Below are 7,935 nucleotides of genomic sequence, written 5' to 3'. Positions count from 1 at the left end.
TTCCATTTTCTAAACTTCTACATTCTGAACCTTCTTCAGCTCTGAACAGATGATGAAACACTGAATGATTTCAAGCTCACACTTTGTGTAATAAACTTACATCTTTCATTCTTTATACAGATTGTGGAGCTGTTGTTTGTCAGAGATCAGCTGTGATTATCTGGCAGCAGCACTGAAGTCCAACCCCTCCCATCTGAGACAGCTGGACCTGAGATACAACAGCCTGCAAGTTCCAGATGTTAAGCAGCTTTCTGATCTTCAGCAGAGTCCAGACTACAGACTGGAGACACTGGGGTCAGTAGAGTGATGGAATTAGTGGGTGGTGCTGTCAGCAGTATTGTACTAAACACAGTCAGTATGAAACAAAGATCCAGTGTTTCCTGTAAAGCTAAAGCTTCTCAGTGAAGCTGTGAGAGGGGAACGGTGACAGAGTTCAGGATTGGACACAAACACTTCCTGTTTCTGACCGTTATGGTCACCACAGTAACGACTGACACGCTCTGATCAAACACTGTCAACAGCCAATCAGCTCTCTGAACAAAGCAGCACGCAGACCAATGACTGCATTCATTTTCAAGTTTAAAGCAGTGAAGAACACAGTCTGTAGGTGAGGAAGAATTTTAGTGAGAGCAGATGTTTGGATGGAATTCCTCCAGTTAACAACTGGAACCGTCCATCTGGATTGTTGGGCTGGTTTTTGGGGTTCCTACAGAGCTCAGAGTGGACACACCAAGGTTCTTCTAATGAATGAAAGTCCAAACTCAAACTAGGAGGGAAAAACATTTTCATCAACTTCAATAAAAATCCAAAGATTAGAGAAAGTGAAGCAACAATGAGTCCTAGTACAGTCCCAGCACTGAAGTCCCTGCTGCTCTTTATACTGGATGTGCTGCATCACTGACTGACAGCTGATGAAGAGTCTCTGGAAACACTCGTTCATCTCCTCTGCTATTCCTCCTTCTCTCTGCAGGTGGGGCTGATGGTAAACAGGACGGTGTGTGTGCTGAGAGAGGAGCAGCTGTGTCCTGATGATCCAGAGAGGTTGAAGCAGCAGCAGCTTGTGTGTAGAGATGCTCTGACTGGGCCATGTTACTGGGAGGTTGAGAGGAGAGCTTCATCCAGCAGTGACTGACAGAGGAATGAAGTGCAGAGTACTGTCAGTGCTGCAGAGTGAACTGCTCTGAGAACAGCTCCACTGTCAGACACAATGTAGAGTCCAGCATCATCCCTGTGTGTCCCTCTGGATCTGACAGAGGATCATCAGTGTATCTGGACTGCTCTGCTGCTACTCTGTCCTTCTACAGTCTCTGCACAGTCTCTGTCTGACTCTGGCTTCAGACCCTCCTGGATCAAACTCACCTGGAAAGACTTTCAAACATCACTCAATAGATTTGAATACAGAATATATTTGATATATACTGTAGATGTACAGTACAGTTGCAGTTTGTCACTTATAAATACAGTCTGTGAGCAGCTATGAGCTGAAAGATCTTTCTAGAAACACAAAATGTTTTGACTCTTCTGTTGCTTTTTCATATATTTCCACAACATTAATATTGATCCCACCTGTTTCATGCTTTTATACATAATAACAGGACACGTGTGATCTGAGCGCTGCTGTGGTTGCTGTGCTGCACGACTTCATTTAGATAACAGAGACATCTAGTGGTTCAGAGGGAGAACTGCAGGAGGTGGAGCTGTGGTTTAGCATGGAAAACTTTTTTATTTTAGGCGCAGATACAAATATGACAAGTATCAGTGTAAGATACAAAAGGTCACATAGGTTAGCAGAGGGAACAGTGATCACACAGCAATGTAAGAATAGAAACATAACCATGAAACTGGACATCTATACAGATGGAAGCAAACAAACAGGATGTAACACTAAATTGAAGCCACAAATGGGAAGAAAACAAACCCAAAGGAAAATATATTTGATCTCAGGAGTCCAAATCAGAGGCTGTGGCCTCATACACATACCTCGGTATTGTGATTGATGACAGTCTTTCCTATAAGCCACACATTGAACATCTAATAAAGACTCTGAGGCGGAAGTTGGGCTTCTCTTCCAGGAACAGATCATGTTTCACAGGAAAAAGCTTGTTGCTGCCACCTTTTTTTTTTTACCCACCCTGGATTACAGTGACATGATTTATATGAATGACTCTGCTTGCTCTCTTCATCTGTTGGATTTTGTCCATCATGGGGCTTTAAGAGTTATAACTGTCTGTAAAGATCCGATAATATATATATATATATATATATATATATATATATATATATATATATATATATACATATTTATGTATATATGTGTATATGTGTGTATATATATATATATATATATATATATATACCCCTAACCCTAACCCTTGGAAACTGCAAAGCAAAGACTCACAGCCTTGGCCAGCCGCTTGAGGAGGTACACCAGAGAGATAGAACGCAGGAGAATAAACCAGCTGTTCTCCACAGAACCAGCAAAGGTGTACTCTCAGTGGCAAGGGAACAATAATAAGAGAACAGCCCCACCAAGGCTCGAGACGGAGCAATACTGGAAGAGCATATGGGAGAAGGACGCAACCCATATTGGCAATGCTCAGTGGCTAGTGGATCTGAGGGCAGACCATAGCGACCTCCCTGAACAGGGTCCAGTAACCATCACAGTGGCAGATATCCAAGAAAGGGTCTCCAGTATGAAGAGTTGGACAGCACCAGGGCCTGACATGGTTCACGCCTACTGGCTAAAGAAGCTGACTGCACTCCACGAGCGTCTGGCAGCACAAATGAACCAGCTGCTAGTTAACGAGGGACACCCAGAATGGCTAACCAAAGATCGGACGGTCCTGATCCCCAAGGACCCCAAGAAGGGACCAGTCCCCTCCAACTACCGACCAATAACCTGCCTCAGTACTACATGGAAGCTCCTGTCAGGCATCATATCGGCTAAGATGAACAGGCACATGGGTCAATACATGAGCGGGACACAGAAAGGAATTGGCAAGAATACCAGAGGCGCAAAACACCAGCTACTGGTAGAGAGAACAGTCAGCCGAGAATGGAAGACCAGACTAACCAACCTGTGCACTGCCTGGATTGATTACAAGAAGGCCTATGACTAAATGCCCCACAGCTGGATACTGGAATGCCTAGAATTGTACAATATCAATGGGACCCTAAGAGCCTTCAACAGGAACTCAATGGGGATGTGGCGTACAACACTAGAGGCCAACTCCAAGCCCATAGCACAAGTCACCATCAAGTGCGGGATCTACCAAGGAGATGCTCTGTCCCCACTGCTGTTCTGCATAGGCCTGAACCTCCTCAGTGAGATCATTAACAAGACTGGCTACGGATACCGACTACGGAACGGAGCAGTTGTCAGCCACCTCCTGTACATGGATGACATCAAGCTGTATGCCAAGAGTGAACGAGACATCGATTCACTGATCCACACTACCAGGCTATACAGCAATGACATTGGAATGTCGTTCGGGCTGGAGAAGTGTAGTCGGATGGTAACAAAGAGAGGGAAGGTAGTCAGAACTGAGGGGATTGAACTACCAGAAGGCAACATTGCAGACATAGAGGACAGTTACAAGTACCTGGGGATCCCGCAGGCGAATGGGAACCATGAAGAGGCCGCTAGGAAAGCTGCAACCACCAAGTACCTGCAGAGGGTCAGGCAAGTCCTGAGGAGTCAGTTGAATGGTAAGAACAAGATCCGGGCCATCAACACGTACGCCCTGCCCGTGATCAGGTACCCTGCTGGGTTAATAGGCTGGCCAAAGGAGGAGATAGAAGCCACTGACATAAAGACAAGAAAGCTCCTTACCATGCATGGAGGGTTTCACCCCAAGTCCAGCACCCTGAGGCTGTACGCTAAGCGGAAGGAAGGGGGTCGGGGACTGGTGAGTGTCAGCACCACAGTCCAGTATGAGACAATGAACATCCAAGAATACATCACGAAGATGGCCCCAACTGACAGCTTGCTCAGTGAATACGTCAGGCAGCAGAAACCCAAGAAAGAGGAGGGAGACGAGGAACCATCATGGAAGGACAGGCCCCTGCACGGTATGTACCACGGGCAGATAGAGGAGGTGGCTGATATCAAGAAATCCTACCAGTGGCTGGACAAAGCTGGACTGAAAGATAGCACAGAGGCACTAATCATGGCAGCACAAGAACAAGCTCTGAGTACAAGATCCATAGAGGCTGGGGTCTATCACACCAGGCAAGACCCCAGGTGCAGGCTGTGTAAAGATGCCCCAGAGACAATCCAGCACATAACAGCAGGGTGCAAGATGCTAGCAGGCAAGGCATACATGGAACGCCATAACCAAGTGGCCGGCATAGTGTACAGGAACATCTGTGCCGAGTATAACCTGGAGGTCCCGAGGTCAAAATGGGAAATGCCCCCAAGGGTGGTGGAGAATGACCGAGCTAAGATCCTGTGGGACTTCCAGATACAGACCGACAAAATGGTGGTGGCTAACCAACCGGACATAGTGGTAGTAGACAAACAGAAGAAGACGGCCATAGTGATCGATGTAGCGGTTCCGAATGACAGCAATATCAGGAAGAAGGAACACGAGAAGCTGGAGAAATAACAAGGGCTCAGAGAAGAGCTCGAGAGGATGTGGAGGGTGAAGGTATCGGTGGTCCCCGTGGTAATCGGAGCACTAGGTGCGGTGACTCCCAAGCTAGGCGAGTGGCTCCAGCAGATCCCGGGAATAACATCGGAGATCTCTGTCAAGAAGAGCGCAGTCCTGGGAACAGCTAAGATACTGCAGGACCCTCAAGCTCCCAGGCCTCTGGTAGAGGACCCGAGCTTGAAGGATAAACCGCCCGCAGGGGCGTGCTGGGTGTTTTTTTTTATATATATATACATACATAAGTATATATATATATATATATATGTATATATACATATACATATATATATATACACATATATATATGTATGTATATATGTGTGTATATATATGTGTGTGTATATATTGTGAGGATTAGAGAAATATTTTACTGCTATTGTTAATAATCACCATCATTACCATTGCATTAATAATACAATCTGCAGTATTGATATTGTATTCAGATGTTTAAACATATTGGTACCCAATTAGCCTTTATTACAGGTGTAGTTATAACCACGTTAAACTGTTGAGTTAAATCAATAATCTTAAATGCTTTTGAATGTTTGTTACAATCTTAAATGTGTACGTGCTGGCCTTCTGTCTGGTGGAAAAGGTTACAAGTTTCAGCTGGTGAAGGGAGAGGTGAAACTGAGTGCATTTCATGCTGACACACACACACAAACACACAGTAGATAGACTCATTTATAGGTGAGAGGTTAATCATGTTTGCTTGCAACTGCAAAATTGTTTCTGCAAAAAGAGGAACAGTTTCTTGCAGGGTGTGGGTCTGGTGTTCCAGACGAGAAGTGAAAGTCAGAAGGCTGACAGGAAGCATCTGCCGTGGAGACGGAGACAATGTTATTTTTAAACTGTGTTAAAAGTCATTGTGGTTTTGAAACCTATGTATGACCTGTATCCGTTTGACGTTGAAGGAACATCATTAAATTCAAGCCCTGATGGTATATAAAGCATCTGCTTATGCTCTGTAAGTTGGGGATCGGCGCTATCTGCATACAGCGGTGGTCTCCCCACGCGTGTCATTAAAAATCATCGTTTGACTCCACCCGGCCGGATCAGTGTTATTTTGAAAGTTGATTACCTCCTCTATCCCTCCTCAATATTGAACCTAACATTATATATGTATGTATATATATATGTATATATTTATATGTGTATATATGTATATATATGTCAAAAACTGCCAAAAACAAAGCAAAGCAAACCATCCACCCTTTTCTTACCGGCGTCGTGAATTGTTTGTCAACATCTACTCATCCTAGCATTGGTCCCGTCTTTGTCTCAGTGTCAAGTCAGTCAACACTTTAGTCCACATGGTCAGTCCAGTCACAGTCCAGTCACACACATCATGCACACGCATTCACACTAGATCTTGCTGATAGTGGAGCCTCACGCGCTAAGGATCAGATTCTCCACCCTCATCAATATGAGCTCATTTATTTATTTTTTCTTTTGTTTTTAGAAAAAGAGTTCTTTATGATCTTGGACTGGATTGACTCGCTGCAATCCTTTTAGACAGGAACTCGCAGGTTCCCACAGGTGACCTTTTCCTCAGCCCATTGTAATCTGGAAAAGCTCACCTTATATTTGCTCTCACAAAAATGTTTTACAGCGCTGTTAATTCAATCTTGCAGGCCTGCTTAGAACCAAAAAGGAGAAAAAGAGAGCTGATTATTAGCTCATCAGAGCACAAAACATCATCACCAAAGGGGGTGACACCTGACAGTTTTCTCTAAGTGCACTGTTACAAAAATAATGAGCCCCTCCTCGACATGTCCATGTTTAGTAAAACTCCCTCTATTGAAATAAGAAAACAAGCCAAACCTAACTGACAGACTCAAAAATCTTAAACACACAAACGTGAGCTTGTGAGCTTGTGAGCTTGTGAAACGTCTCTCACAAGCTCACAAGCTATATTCAGACTTCCCGCTTTACTTCCTGCCAGACACACACACACACACACACACACACACACACACACACACACACACACACACACACTCTTCACTTTGCTGGATTTTCATCCGTTTCTACAGCCTAATCGAGCTCTTATTTTATGTTCACACTCTGACCTAGTTCTTTCTCACATCTGGGCTTGGTTTATAAAGGCCTCTCTTATTAAAATACATAAAACAATCTAATCAAAAAATAAGCACTAAGAATATATATTTATCTTGTAACATTGTTTAAGTTAATGAACAATTGTGTTGAAAACAGAGATTCCAATATCAATCAAGATAATGATAATTATGGTTTTTGCTGTAATTAAACAGTCATGCGGAAATGTGGCAACCACAGAACTTTAGAGGCCTTTTGTTCAATTATGTGTGGACTGTTTCTTTAGTCTCATACACAAATTGTTCTCAGTGTCTATGAGACTGATGAAATATCCATGTGTGCTGAAAGAGACTGTGCTGGTCTGACCCCCTCAACCGAGGTATTGTGGGTAATGAAAGAGCAGATAGGTTGGCTAAAGCAGCTGTTAAAAAAAGTAGACATGGATGTGCAGATACCATTGTTGAAATCTGAGGGAAAAGAATAGTTTGGACACAAAGTAAGAACTTCTGGAGAATGGCATGGGATAATGGAACAAAAGGGAGACATGGGGTACAAAACACAATAGAAGTTAAGAAGAGTAGTGGGTTAAATAGGCAGCAGGAGAATACAAACAGGTCATTGCTTTCTGAATGTGAACTCACTGTGTTAACAGACCTCTCTGTATTGAATCGTATCTGTTATTAATCTCTGTCTCTCTTCCACAGCATGTCTTTTATCCTGTCTTCCTTCTCACACCCCAACCGGTCGCAGCAGATGGCCGCCCCTCCCTGAGCCTGGTTCTGCCGGAGGTTTCTTCCTGTTAAAAGGGAGTTTTTCCTTCCCACTGTCGCCAAAGTGCTTGCTCATAGGGGGTCATATGATTGTTGGGCTTTTCTCTGTATCTATGAAGCGCCTTGAGGCGACATTTGTTGTGATTTGGCGCTATATAAATAAAATTGAATTGAATTGAATTGAATGGTTCTCTTTTTATGATGGGGAAACATCCGACTGGGTTATGTGATGGTGTAATGCTATGGAGACGGTTGAACATGTGGTTATTAGTTGCAGGAAGTATAGAAGTCAAAGGAGAGTGTTGAGGGTAGGAACTGGTGGTGAAATGAAACTTACATTTGAAAAAGTGGTTAATCAGTTAAGTCATGATGAGGTGAAAGGAGTGTTTTTTCAGTTTTTGAGAAATACTGATCTCATCAAGAGGATCTGAGGATCTGGAAGAGAAGTAAGAGTA

Source organism: Neolamprologus brichardi, unplaced genomic scaffold (genome assembly GCF_056152115.1).
Source record: "Neolamprologus brichardi isolate AB-2024 unplaced genomic scaffold, ASM5615211v1 NODE_ptg000031l+_length_7269946_cov_1, whole genome shotgun sequence".
Taxonomy (NCBI): Eukaryota; Metazoa; Chordata; class Actinopteri; order Cichliformes; family Cichlidae; genus Neolamprologus; species Neolamprologus brichardi.
The sequence above is the reverse complement of the archived record's forward strand: the minus strand, read 5'-3'. Positions refer to the sequence as shown.